The sequence below is a fragment of the Bubalus kerabau genome, chromosome 17 (assembly GCF_029407905.1).
Source record: "Bubalus kerabau isolate K-KA32 ecotype Philippines breed swamp buffalo chromosome 17, PCC_UOA_SB_1v2, whole genome shotgun sequence".
In the NCBI taxonomy this organism is placed as follows: domain Eukaryota; kingdom Metazoa; phylum Chordata; class Mammalia; order Artiodactyla; family Bovidae; genus Bubalus; species Bubalus kerabau.
Genome location: NC_073640.1, coordinates 15,424,833 through 15,439,034, shown reverse-complemented (window position 1 = coordinate 15,439,034; position 14,202 = coordinate 15,424,833). Strand labels below are relative to the sequence as shown.

Below are 14,202 nucleotides of genomic sequence, written 5' to 3'. Positions count from 1 at the left end.
GCAGGTACCATCAGGTGGGCAGGGGCACTGGGGCCAATGCATCAACCCCCCTGCCCCCCCAGTATATTTGTACATGAAAGGGTTTAGGTCCTTGAAAACCTTCTCTCACTCCTGTTGCCTCAATCATCAAGAAGTATGTCTCAGGGAGTAAAAGTATTGCTAAACGTCTAAGGAGTACTGTCATTAAAATTAATCATCATGTACCCATAATTAGAATTAGGATTGGCTTAAGATAAGAGATGCACAATAGCAATTGCTAAATTCACTGCTTCTCAAATTTTAATCTGCAGATAGATCAGCCAGGAATCATGTTTAAAATGCAGATTCTAATCCAGTAGATCTGGGATAGGGTTGAGCTTCTATATTTCTAACAGAAATGCTGGCTGCTGGTCTGTGAATCACAGATTGAGTAGCAAGGGCTTAAAAGTTAGAAGTTTCTCTTTCATGAAGATACTGGCAGATAGCCTGGGCTAGTATGCATTTTTCTATGTGGTCCTCAGGGACCAGGCCTCTCCCATCTTGTTACTGTAATGTGAGCACCTCCACTCCCCAGATCCAGTGGATGGCCCAAGATGGGTGCCATCTCACTTACATTCCAGTTAGCAGGAGAGAAAGGGAGGAAGAGGGGCCAAGTTGCTGTGGTTTTACAAATTGAAGCATTTTGTAGATCCACATGCATTTGTAAGAAATAATACAGAGAGAGTTCTTGTACCCTTCACCTAGTTTCTCCCAATGACAACACCTTGAAAAGCAATATTACAGTATCACTAACAGGATATTGACATCAACATAATCCTCTACCTAATTTCGATTTCTGTAGCATTGCTTGTACTCATGTGTGTATGTAGTTCTGTGCCATTTTATCACCTGCCTGTGCTTGTGTATCCACCACAGTCAAGATATACAACAGTCCCATCACCAAAAGGCTCTTGGGCTGCCCTTTATGGCCACAACCACCTCCCTCCCACCTGTGTCTCTGGTCCTTCACTCCTGGCCACCAGGGGCAGAGAGTTTTGGCCAAGGTTTTTTTTTTTTTTTTTTTTTTTTGGATGCACCATGTGACATATGGAATCTTAGTTCCCCAACCAGGGATGGAACATGCGCCCCCTGAACTGGAAATGTGGTGTCTTAACCACTGGACCACCAGGGAAGTACCATTGGCCAAGATTCTTGATTCCAATCATCATAGTAGTATTTCCTGTCCTTAAACTCCATGTAATAGAATCACAGAGCGTATACTCTGTATCCAGCTGCTTTTTGTCGGCATGCTTTTGAGCTTCATCCCTCATATTTTCCACATCAGGAGGTGTGTGTATTTTTAATTGCCCCTCATTCTATTACTTAAGTAAATGATAATGTGTTTGTCCAGTCACCTGTTGAGTCATTTGGCTTGTTTCCACTTTTTGGCTATTATGAATAAAGCTGCTATGAAAATTTGCATCCCTGCCCTTTTAGGGAACACCTGTTTTCAGTTATGTTGGGTAAATGCTCGGGAGTGGAATTGCTGGGTTGCAAGGTAGACATATGTTCTGCTCAATAATACACCACCAAGCTGGTTTCCAAAGTGACGTGTTTGGTATTGTCAGTGGACTTCGTTTCAGTCATTCTGGCGTGTGTGTGCTGTCTCTGTGTGGTGTTGGTTTGCATTTCTGATGGCTAATTATGTTGAGCACCTTTTCATGTGATAAATGGCTCTTTTCTTTTGGCCACACCATACAGCGTGTGGGATCTTAGTTCCCTGACAGGAATGGAACCCACGCCCCTGCAATGGAAGCTCAGAGTCTTAATCACCAGACCGCCAGGGATGTCCCTGTATATCTTCTTTTATGAAGCATCTGTTCAAATAGTTTGCGCATCTTAAGCATTGAATTCCCTTTTTTATTACTGAGTTGTAGGAGTTCCTGTATTTTGGATATGATCCTGCGTTAGACACGTATTTTGCAAGCATTTTCTCACAATCTATAACTTCCCTTTTCATTTTCTTAATGGTGTCTCTTTTTTAAAAAAAGAATTAGTTAATCAATTATTTATTTTTGGCTGTGCTGAGTCTTTGTTGCTGAGCGGGCTCTTCTCTGGTTGCGGTGAGCGGGGGATGCTCTTCATTGCGGAGCATGGGCTTCTCATGGCAGTGGCTTCTCTTGTTGCGGAGCACAGGCTCTAGGGTGAGTGGGCTTCAGTGGCAGGGGCGTGTGGGCTCAGTAGTTGTGGAGTATGGGCTCCGTTGTTCCAAGGCATGTGGGATCTTCCCAGACCAGGGATCGAACCTGTGTCTCCTGCGCTGGCAAGCAGATTCTTTACCACTGAGCCACCAGGGAAGCCCCAGTGGTGTCTGTTAAAGAACAGAGGTTTTAAATTTTGGTGAAGTATAATTTAGCAGTTTTTAATTTAGTTTCTAGTACTTTTTGTGTTCTCACTAATAAATTGTATTTTGTCTATGTGTCTTGGCTCCTTAGGTATACAGTCCACCTCAGACTTTTGTGTATGGTGTCAGAGAAGTATCAAGGTTCATTTTTTCCTCCCTAAGGATATTCAGTTGTTTCAGCAGCATTTGTTATAAAGGTCCTTTCCCACTCTGAATTTATAATAATTATTGATATTTACAATTTGTGTTTTCTCTATTTTTTGCTTGATCACTTGACTTAGAGGCTTATCAATTGTATTAATCTTTTTTTAAAAAAAGCTTTTGGCTTTTAGTTTTTTCCTGTTACTTGTTTTTTATTTCCTTGATTTCTGCTCTTTATTATTTCAGTCTGCTTACTTTTACTCACATACTTATTCTTCTTTCTCTGGCTTTCTACCATGGATGTTTAGACCCGACTTCAGACTCTTCTTTTTTACAACAAACACAGGCATCAGACCTGTATGCTTATCCGTGAGGAACACTTTAGCCGAGTGCTGGAGATCATCACATTTTGCTTTTATCATCATTCATTACAGATTATTTCATAATTTCCCCTGTGATTTGTTCTACAGTCCATGGGTTCTTTAGAAGTATGTTCCTTAATTTCCAAGTATTTGGGGATTTTTTTCCCCCAAGCATCTTATTGCTGTTTATCTCTCATTTAACTCTGCTGTGGTCAGAGATCACATTCTGTGTGTTGGTCCCCATGACAGACGCGGCTTGTTCCATGGTCCAGCATGGGTTCTGTCTTGCTTGTTCCATGGTCCAGCGTGGGGTCTGTCTTGCTTGTTTTGTGGTCCAGCGTGGGGGTCTGTCTTGCTTGTTTTGTGGTCCAGCGTGGGGGTCTCTCTTGTTGATTTGTGGTCCAGCGTGGGGTCTCTCTTGCTTGTTTTGTGGTCCAGCGTGGGGTCTCTCTTGCTTGTTTCGTGGTCCAGCGTGGGGGTCTCTTTTGCTTGTTCCGTGGTCCAGCGTGGGGTCTGTCTTGCATGTTTTGTGGTCCAGCATGGGGGTCTCTCTTGCTTGTTTCATGGTCCAGCATGGGGGTCTTTTTTGCTTGTTCTATGGCCCAGCGTGGGGTCTGTCTTGCTTGTTTTGTGGTCCAGCATGGGGTCTGTCTTGCTTGTTTTGCGGTCTGGCGTGGGGTCTGTCTTGCTTGTTTCATGATCCAGCGTGGGGTCTCTCTTGCTTGTTCTATGGCCCAGCATGGGGTCTGCCTTGCTTGTTCCGTGGTCCAGTGTGGGGTCTGTCTCGCTTGTTCTATGGTCCAGCATGGGGTCTATCTCTTGTTTCGTGGTCCAGCGTGGGGTCTGTCTCGCTTGTTTCATGGTCCAGCGTGGGGCCTGTCTCTTGTTCCATGGTCCAGCGTGAGGTCTGTCTTGAGGACTGTTTTGCGTGCTCTCTGAAAGGTCCACCTTCTATAGAGGTGGTTCAGATCACTTCCGTTTTTACTGATTTCTTTTGTCTGCTCATTCTATCAGTTATTGAGAATGGGATTTTAAAATCTCCAGTTACAACTGTAGATTTTTAAATTTTGCCTTTTTTATTTACTGTGTAATTTGGCTTTGTGATATTTTGAAGCTTTTGTAATTCAATGCATACACATTCACCTATCCACATAGACATATATATATTTACTAATCACCATATATACAATACATGGTACATACCTATGGGTATATAGCATATGTACTTATATACCATATGTAAATATATACAGCATAAATATGTATATGTAAATATTGACACAATATACATTTATTTACACAATTGTATATGTGTGTGTATATATGGCTCATTCTCATCTCTGTGGCCCATCTGTCCAGTTTTTAGCTTCTCATCCCCCTGGGGGCCTCCCTGCATAGACAACCACTTTTATTCTTCCAGAGTTTCTTTATGCACATGAGGAAATGCACATGTATGTGGTATTTTTCTCCCTACACAAAAGTTAGCCAATTACATGCACTCTTTCGAGATTTGACATTGCCATGATGATAAAGAAGAGGTGGCAAGAATAAACAGAAGAACTGTACAAAAAGATCTTCACGACCCAGATAATCATGATGATGTGATCACTCACCTAGAGCCAGACATCCTGGAATGTGAAGTCAAGTGGGCCTTAGGAAACATCACTACGAACAAAGTTACTGGAGGTGATGGAATTCTAGTTGAGCCATTTCAAATCCTGAAAGATGGTGCTGTGAAAGTGCTGCACTCAATATACCAGCAAATATGGAAAACTCAGCAGTGGCCACAGGACTGGAAAAGGTCAGTTTTCATTCCGATCCCAAAGAAAGGCAATGCCAAAGAATGCTCAAACTACCGCACAATTGCACTCATCTCACACGCTAGTAAAGTAATGCTCAAAATTCTCCAAGCCAGGCTTCAGTAATACGTGAACCATGAACTTCCAGATGTTCAAGCTGGTTATAGAAAAGGCACAGGAACCAGAGATCAAATTGCCAACATCTGCTGGATCATTGAAAAAGCAAGAGAGTTCCAGAAAAACATCTATTTCTGCTTTATTGACTATGCCAAAGCCTTTGACTGTGTGGATCACAATAAACTGTGGAAAATTCTGAAAGAGATGGGAATACCAGACCACCTGACCTGCCTCTTGAGAAACCTGTATGCACATCAGGAAGCAACAGTTAGAACTGGACATGGAACAACAGACTGGTTCCAAATAGGAAAAGGAGTATGTCAAGGCTGTATATTGTAACCCTGCATATTTAACTTCTATGCAGAGTACATCATGAGAAATGCTGGGCTGGAGGAAGCACAAGCTGGAATCAAGATTGCCGGGAGAAATATCAATAACCTCAGATATGCAGATGACACCACCGTCATGGCAGAAAGTAAAGTAGAACTAAAGAGCCTCTGATGAAAATGAAAGTGGAGAGTGAAAAAGTTGGCTTAAAGCTCAACATTCAGAAAACGAAGATCATGGCATCCGGTCCCATCACTTCATGGCAGATAGATGGGGAAACAGTGGCTGACTTTATTTTTCTGGGCTCCAAAATCACTGCAGATGGTGATTGCAGCAATGAAATTAAAAGACACTTATTCCTTGGAAAGAAAGTTATGACCAACCTAGATAGCATATTAAAAAGCAGAGACATTACTTTGCCAACAAAGGTCCATCTAGTCAAGGCTATGGTTTTTCCAGTGGTCATGTATGGATGTGAGAGTTGGACTATAAAGAAAGCTGAGCACCAAAGAATTGATGCTTTTGAACTGCAGTGTTGAAGAAGACTCTTGAGAGTCCCTTGGACTGCAAGGAGATCCAACCAGTCCATCCTAAAGATCAGTCCTGGGTGTTCATTGGAAGGACATGCTGAAGCTGAAACTCCAATACTTTGGCCACCTGATGCGAAGAACTGACTCATTGGAAAAGACCCTGTTGCTGGGAAAGATTGAGGGCAGGAGGAGAAAGGGACAACAGAGGATGAGATGGTTGGATGGCATCACCCATCAATGGACATGGGTTTGGGTGGACTCTGGGAGCTGGTGATGGACAGGGAGGCCTCATGTGCTGCAGTTCATGGGGTCACAAAGAGTCGGACATGACTGAGCGACTGAACTGGTACTGATGATAATCTTGGCACCATTTTCACGCTGGTCTGTGACAGCCCCCTGTGACAGCTGCGTAGTACTCCAGCTCTGCTCACGTCTCCAGCCCCACTGAGGGATGTGTGTCTGGGTACAGCCACTGCTGGTCGCACTGCTGCCTCTCTGTCCTGCTTCCGGATTCCTCACTGCCCTTGCCTGCTGTCTACCCGCCAGCCCGGGAACTGGGCAGCCAAACAAAGCTCTCTGTCTGCTCCAAAAGGTGGGGCAGGGGACTGTAAACACTGTGCCTTTAAATCTTCCCCCCTCACAGACGTCAGTCTCACCCTCCTGGAGGCTCTGTCTTCATGCCCAAGCGTAAAGCTGCCCACCCCCCATGGCAGCCAGTGAACAAGCGTTTGTGTACCAAGTCCTTTTGTGCAAATACCCTGAAGACAGCGATGGCATTTTGCAGCTGCTGCTTCTGTCATAGGCACTGTAGTCTAGTGATCACAAGTCTGGCCCCAGTCCTGCTGAGAGTTTGCTGTGTGCCTTCGGGAAGCACTTGGCTGTGGGCACTAGAACGGTTTATTTGTTGTTTAGTCGCTAAGTCACATCCGACTCTTTTTCGACCTTATGGACTGCAGCCTGCCAGGCTCCTCTGTCCATGGGATTTCCCAGGCAAGAATACTGGAGTGCTGGAGGGGGCTGCCATTTCCTCCTCCAGGGAATCTTCCCGACCCAGGGATCGAACCTGCGTCTCCTATATTGGCAGGCAGATTCTTTCCCACTGAGTCACCAGGAAAGCCAGCAAGCATGCTGAGGAGGGTGCTATCCTCTTAAGAGCACTGCAGATTTAATCCCTTCTGGTCGTGCTACTTTCTCCATGGATCCTTCTGAGGCACAGAGAGGTTAAGTATTTGCCCAGAGTCACACAGCTCAGCAGAACTGGGATTTAATCCCAGCAACCTGGATTGGGGTTATTAGGACAGTCAAACCCATCAGGGAACAGAGAGCATTTAGACAAGGACCTGGTGCACAGTATGTGCTCACTAAGTGTCAGTTAGCTCTGGTTGTCATCACCTGCCCGAGGAATTGGAAGGCAGCTTGTCCTGCCTAGGCAAGGAGGCTCACTCGGAAAAGCCAAAGACTCCCATTCACCCTGTACAACTTTTAAGCGCACCGAGTCCACGGAGTAGAGGGTGGAAGAGCAGCTGCCACTGAGATCAGGTGGGGAGCGCCTGTGAGTGGGTGAGCCTGGGTCACCCGGTATTAAAAGCCAAGCTGGAGCCTCCCTTCCCATCCGTCGTGCTAGCGTGGGACGCTGTCAACATGAAATGTGCAAGTGATTTAGAGCCCCTTTGCTCCTCTCTGCAGCAAACAGAGAGGCAAAGAAGTTAGCAAGCTTGTTTTGGCAGAGGAAAAAACATAAAATGCCCAAACCACAGAATTCTCAAAAATATTGCTAAGCACTAATTTCACTAACATGTTAGACAGCCTTTCGGATCGAGGCAATCTTGTTCCTCGGCTGGAAACAGTTCCCGAAAGCCATGTGATCTCAAACCCACCCTGGGCATGTGGGGCTGATGAGAAAGTCAGCCCCTGCCTTCTTCCTTGGCCTCCCAGCACAGCCGAGCCGGGCGTTCCCAAAGAATCAGCCCAGGACCTTCCCGAAGGATGCTGCTGGTTTGCAGAAGCCCCCGCCTGCCCGCCCACCAGGCCTTCCTGAATTCAGTCAAGCTGCAGAGGTTTATGTGCCCTCGAAATACTGTCAGACCAAACCCACCCCCTGGGTCAAAGTCACAGACCCAGAAAGACGACTTAAGGGTGCACACGGAGCTCCTTGTTGGCACATACCCCATCTTTCAAGGTCAGTGTCTATATTGAAAACGGGCGATAGAACAGCAATAGGCAAATAGAACAGCATCCTTGTTAAGAAGGTAATGAGTCACAAATGCTATTTCGATGGTTTTCTTTGAAAGAAATACACATAACCAAACCAATTTTAATTAAAGATCTTGTCTTTGTAATCAGGCAGCCACAGATGAAGGCAAAACCGCTTTCATGTGGAATAATAAACACAGTGCTGAACTCGTTTTCCCATAAAAGGGCAGGGTGGGTTTTTTTTTTTTTTCAAATAAGAAAATAGTTTGTTCCTAGCAATACAGGGGATACAAGAAAAAAAAACAACAACTGCCTTTTGCAAAATACAAAATTTTGAATCGCCCTCACACCACCCACCCTCCCCGAGAAGCCATTTGTTGATGTTAAACCAATTGGAATGTTTGCCAAATTCACATCCCAGTGAGGATTATCTACCCTTTGAGATTAGACATGCGATCCTGATTTCTAAGAGAAAAACGCGGTCAAAAACCAAATAAACATACCTACAAGTACATCTAAGGCACAAATGGTGGAGACATGATTGTAACACACCACAGTGTGTATTTCGGCGGAAGAAAGAACCCTGGACATCAAAAATGATGTTTTGATTTTTAGTTTTAAATGACAACAGAATTGAAATACCTCCCCTAAATACATCTTCCAAAACCAGCAAGGAGATAATCCTCTTCACTGAAATATGCATGTAATTCAATGATCCACGGAGAAGAAGGCATCCGAGGTGGCCTGAGCGTGGCCGCTCACTCCTGTTTCCTGAGTCACATCTTTACCACGGAGTTCCCGGGTGGACGCCCGTGGACCGTCCTGCACACCACGCCCATCATCCCGTCGGACGTGGCTGGACACCCTCTGACCAAGGATGGCTGAGAGGGCAGTGGTCACCTTGAAGCCTCTTGGCATCCCCAGTGCTGGGAGCAGGAGGTACTGGGCCAGTGTCTGCTGAACTGGATGACCCTCAGGACAGCAGGATGGGGTGACCACGTTGATCCTGGGGGGCTTCCTTAAGCATCTTGGGTTGAGTGACTGTCTGTGCTGGTCTTACAAGTGCGGAACTTGTCTGGCGATAACCAGAACGTGTGATGGGGAAACAGCGAGGCTTGAAATGGAGGCTAGCTTCTGTTCTATCTGAGTGTCCTGCAAGGAGACAGGGGCACTCTCTGCTGATGCCACCAGGCAGGCTGGTACCCACATGCTGGGCAGCATCTCATAGCCATTCTGAATGGCACATCTCTGTTACCTGCTCACTCGGGACCACATTCCATGTAGCAGCTGGCCTATCCCTGTGTTTGGTCAAATCTGGTTCTGAGAATAGCAAATTGGCTCTCATTATTACTGTGTCTGGGGAAGCCCTGATAGGAGGCAGAAGACATGGCCCTTTCCGCTTGCCCCCATGTGAGGCTGGTGGCCCAGCAGCACCCCAGGTGCTCAGGACACACTGGCCATCCTCGTCCTCCTCGAAGTCTCAGAGCCACATGGAATTCCAGCCCAGTGGGAATGAGTGTGGGAGTCAGGCAGTGCGGGGCTGCACCCGCCTCTGGTGTACTAGCTATGGGACAGCTTCTCGTCTGCAAACAAAGACGACAGCCACCCTTGGCGCCCAGCAGAGACAGCAGCCTGGCCCAGGTTTTTGTATAGATCACACTCCAGAGGCTGAGGACGAGAGCAGAATGGACCTGCCTGCACACACAGACGATGACCACCGTCCTGCAAGAAGACAGGAGCATGCTCTGCCCCACAAGTCAGCCCTATGTCCCCTCCCCCAACGTTCCTTCCTGCGTCCATGTTCCAGGCTATTCTAGGCTCTCTTCTCAGAATGCCTAGGAGTGTCCTGGGACAGAGCTGGGCACGGGGGTGACCACAGTGACAAGGACAGCAGGGATGGAGTCCACCCCTCAAATGGCCTTTCTGGTGTGTGGTCTGGAACAGTTTCCCTGAGCCTGGAAATGGGGTGGCTTTGTTCCGGCTCCTCCCCTCCCGTCCCCCAGCCCACTGGGGACTTGCTGGCATTGAAGAGAGAAGAGGACCATGAGTGAACCTAAGGAGGGGGGCACTGGCCATTTGGCCAAGGGACACGTGGACCACAGACAGCAGGTCATCGAGTCCTGAGTCAAGAAGCCAGCTGAGAAGCCACTCCTGGATGATCAAACGTTGTGCAGGTCTACACGCGCCTCCCATCAGGTGCTTGCTAGTCTTTAAATCAGCCGGCAACGTTTCAACCTTGGGGGCAAATGACCTTGCATTTGTTATAAGTAGTGAGTGTCTCCCTTTGAATCAAGGACGAGTTCTTTTAAGGCCTTACCTGCAATTCATTGTGTAGGTTTTAATTATCTTCAGGGCAGGGGGTCCCCACCTCCTTGAAGGACCCAGTGCCTCCCCAGACACACTAAGCTCCCTCTGGACTTCCTTCTTCCTGAAATGCCTCCACTGAACCCCGCCAACCTGCCTCTCCCAGTCAACACGCCCTGCAGGTTGCAGCCATGCGCAGCCGCCCCTAATGCCCGAGATTGGGCCACGTGGCCCCTCTGTGTGGCCAAGGCTGTATGCTCCTGCTGCAGTGTCATCGCTTGTGTGGGTTTTAATTATCTTTAGCTGGAAACAATAGAAACCCAAAGTAACCGTTGCTTAAAGAAGGCAGTTTTGCTTTTTTTTTTTTTTTTCCCCACACCTAAGTTTGGAGTCAGGCAGGTCAGGGCTGGTCTGCTCCTTCATAATGACCTCAGGATGAGGTTGATTAACCTACCACATAGGTCCTCTTTGTCCAGAGCCACCTTGCTCAGGGTGGCCACTTCAGCACCAGCCCTCACATCTCCATCCCAGTCAGCAGGAAGGAAGATCTCTGAGAGGGAAGGGCAGAAAGCCAGGATCAACTGTGTTGTTTAAAGGAAGGGCCGCCACACTCTGCTTCATCTGATTGGCCAGAGTGTAATCACATGGCCATGTCTAGCTGCAAGGGAGGCTGGAAGATGTAGCTTTCATTGTGGGTGAACATGTGCCAGCTGAACTCAGTTCTATTACTTTGCAGGGAGTGGGCGATGGGGTGGCAAACGTGGGAGGAGAGCTGCCGCCTTGTCCACACCATCTCTGTATTCCTAGTGCTCAGCTTAGAGACAGACTGCTGGATATTCTGAGTGGATAAGTGATGCTTGAATGACTGAGTGAGAGAGTCCATGATGGGCAGCAGGACCTGGCCATGGGCTCCACTCTGCAAGGGGGGGCCCTCATGGGCCAGCAGGCCCAGGGCACCCTCAGCTCAGCTGCCCAGCAGCCCCACGGAGCATTGTGGTAAAGAGGGTCAGGACGCTTTGATTTCCAGATGCCTCAGGGCCAGGGGCTGTGAGCAGGCCTGCAGGGAAGGGGCCGCCTCAGCGCCCGATGGAGCACTCGGTGAGGCTCCTCCTTGCTTCAGCTCCTCTCCCATCTCAGTGCCACTATCCTCTCTGACTTCTGGGGTCTGAGTCCGGCACAGAGCTTCAGCAGGTAACCCCGCCCCGCTGTCTGCATTTAATTTACCCTGTGTCACTGGGGCCCGGCTCGCAGACAGCTGTGCAGAGGGATCATCTTTTACAATCCAATTAGCAGCAGACCCCCCAGACACCGGGGAGACCCGAGGCGGTCCCCTTCCCACAGCGAGGCTTGCTGCCCTGCCACGGAGCTGGGCTGCCTGCTGTCTGGAGGGAGGGAAGGGGCAGGCAGAAAGGAGGGGGTGGTGAGCCGATACTCTGGCAGGGGGAAAGGGAGGACTCTCCTGAATTTGGCCCGACCGAGAGTGAGAGGCAGGAAAGGCCGAGCCACCCACGCACTTCCCCATATGGCCTCCCAGCTGCGACTCCTTAAGCTCCACTTGGGGCCAAGCTTGTGGACGACTCACCTTCCTTTCTCTCCTGGCAAGAAAATGACGAGGGGCCTTTTTTCTGTGTCCCCCGTCCTCACCTGGGGTGGAGCAGAGAGGAATCTCCTGAAAGCCAGCAGGTGTCTGCAGCTGCCACATCCAGCTTGCTCCTCCTGGAAGGAGAAACTGAGGCTCAGAGGGGGCCCAGGAAGTGGGGGCTGGCTGGAGACCACCCCCCCCACCATCTAGTCACTAGCAGCCTGCTAGGTCCCCCAGGAGGGCCTGTTTTACACCATTTGCCACCTTGCCTCAATTATGCCTCGACCAAGAATAGCACGCAGTACCAGATGTCAGGAATTTACCCCAATTTCCCGCTGGGAGGCTCGAAGTACCTTGTTTCGTAATTTCCTCCACCCAATTGACATCATCGGAGGCCTCCTCCTGGGATCACGCATCCCTTCTCTGGATGAGGAAACTGAGGGATGGGCCAGCTGATGAGGCAGAGAGGGGGAGCCCCCGGAAAGATGCTGCCGGCGGTCCCTTGGCCAGGCACCGAGGTTGGTCTGGGTCCCCAGGGGCTGCCTGTGGCATCATTCTCATGTGGCTTTTGCACCCCCAGAGTCCTCAGCTGACGGCATCTGTCAAAGTCACTGAAAGGCATCACTAAGAACAGAGCCAGCCCCCTTTGAGTCCCGAAGGACCGAACGACCCCCCAAACCAAGAGTGAGCTGGGCTGAGGAGGTGAGCAAGCCTGGGTCCCAGCCGGGGTGGGTTGCTGGGTAACCGTAGATGCCCTGAGTGGCAGAGGACTCCTGCTTAAAACAAGGCTGGGGTTACATGCCCTTCACCTTCCCTCCCTGGCGTCCCATTCTTTATTTTTCAGTTCCGCGTCAGATGCTCCAGACCCACGAGTCCAGTTTAGCCTTCTCCCCTGTGCTGATACGTGGTGCTGAGTTCCCCACCCTGTGTGTCTTCCTAGGGGCTGGGGTGTGCCCGTAAGTCTCCTGGTTTGGGAGATCGGCTCACAAACTTGGCCCCTTGCTAATTATCCCTCCCAGTTGTCCGGCCTGATAACTGTTGCATTTGGAAACAAATGACACCCTTTTCCTACATCTGCTCCAAATTTGTCTCTCAGAAATTAGAGAATTTAGTTATGCGGTATTACATGGCAGTCCGGCCGGGTCTTGGAGTGTGGAACTGATTGGATATTCCACCCAAAATAAGTGGAGTTTCGAGCTCTTTCCAGGAAATTGAGTGGAACACGCAAACTGACATCCAATATTAAATATTATATTTGTATGGTTGTTCTGTAGAGTTCCCTGGCATCCGACATCTGGGAGTGAGATTTATAAATGCAGAAACTGAATACCTGGTTAGAAGAGTGCTCATCAGAGCTGAGAAATTAAAATATTACTGTGTGCACTCCAAGGCAGGCTGCTTATAAAGGTAGAGCTATTAAAATATGATTAGCTGACCCGTATTTTGTCTCAAAAATGTCATACACCATTAAAGTTGAAAAGACTTTGATGCATATAGCCCTGGCACAGGCTTTGCCCCGTCAGCAGCAATGTGCTCGGGAATGTTCACTGCAAACATACAGGCCCGCCGAGGGAGGGGCAGCCGCCAGGGCTACAGGACTCCCAGCACCTGGGGACTCGGGCGCCAGGACTCAGGAGCATCTCAGGCTGGGGGCCAGGTTCCCCAGAGTGCATGGGGCAGCCACGGGAGTGGGTACAAATTTAAGGGAGTGCCAAAAATCTTGGTAATCAAGATAAGTTCATATTTTAGTATAATATTAAAAATCAGAATAAAACAAACAAGAAAGAAAACCACCCTGGCCAACTCCTGCCTGCTGTCTGGCCTGTTTTTATAAATAAAGTTTTATTAGAATTGGGGCCAAGATGAGGGTGTAGCAAGTGAGCAAGTGTTGTGCCAATTCAGGACCAGATTCTGTCCTTACTTGAAATTTGATATTTTGTCCATCGGGTTTTTTAAAAAAATTCATGTCTTTTGTCATCCATTTAAATTTGGGGCTCAAGGTAAATACCTTATTCCGCCCCACCCCCGCACAGCCCCAGCCCCGGATGGGAGAGTAGTCTCAGGTAGTGACCCTCTGACCCCAAGCCACCTTCTTGTTCTCGGTGGTTCTTCAACTGAAGCCTGCTTCAGGGCGGGCCGGGGAGCTTCTGAAAAGATTGCCGCCTCCCACCCCAAGTTTCTGATTTGGTAGGTCTGGGGGGGTGGCCAGAGGCCATTTCCCTGGAGCTGGTGGTGCTGTCGGGGACTTCACATCTAAGGATGTGGGGAGAGGCTCTGGGAGAGGGAAGCCGAGGGTGAAAACAGGGAAGCTGGAAGCAGACTGTGTCCTAGGGACCCTTGCAGTGCCGGAAGGAGCGCCAGGCTACAGCTGCGTTTCCTCAACGTTGCTCCTGAGTCCCCATAGGAAGCTTCCGTGAAAGACGGATTCCCAGGACCCACCCCAGACCTTCTGAATCGGAGCTGGCCAGGGCGTAGGAAGGTTTAT

The 14,202-nt window shown here is 48.7% G+C and overlaps 1 long non-coding RNA gene across 1 annotated transcript; it reads left to right on the top strand.

Annotated features, from left to right (window-relative positions):
• The first annotated feature begins 10,691 nt into the window (after nt 1-10,691).
• On the top strand, nt 10,692-13,637 carry LOC129631417 (uncharacterized). The gene is made up of 3 exons (XR_008704030.1): nt 10,692-11,326; nt 12,298-12,419; nt 12,562-13,637. It is a non-coding gene; the product is annotated as an uncharacterized LOC129631417 (long non-coding RNA).
• The last annotated feature ends 565 nt before the right edge of the window (nt 13,638-14,202 follow it).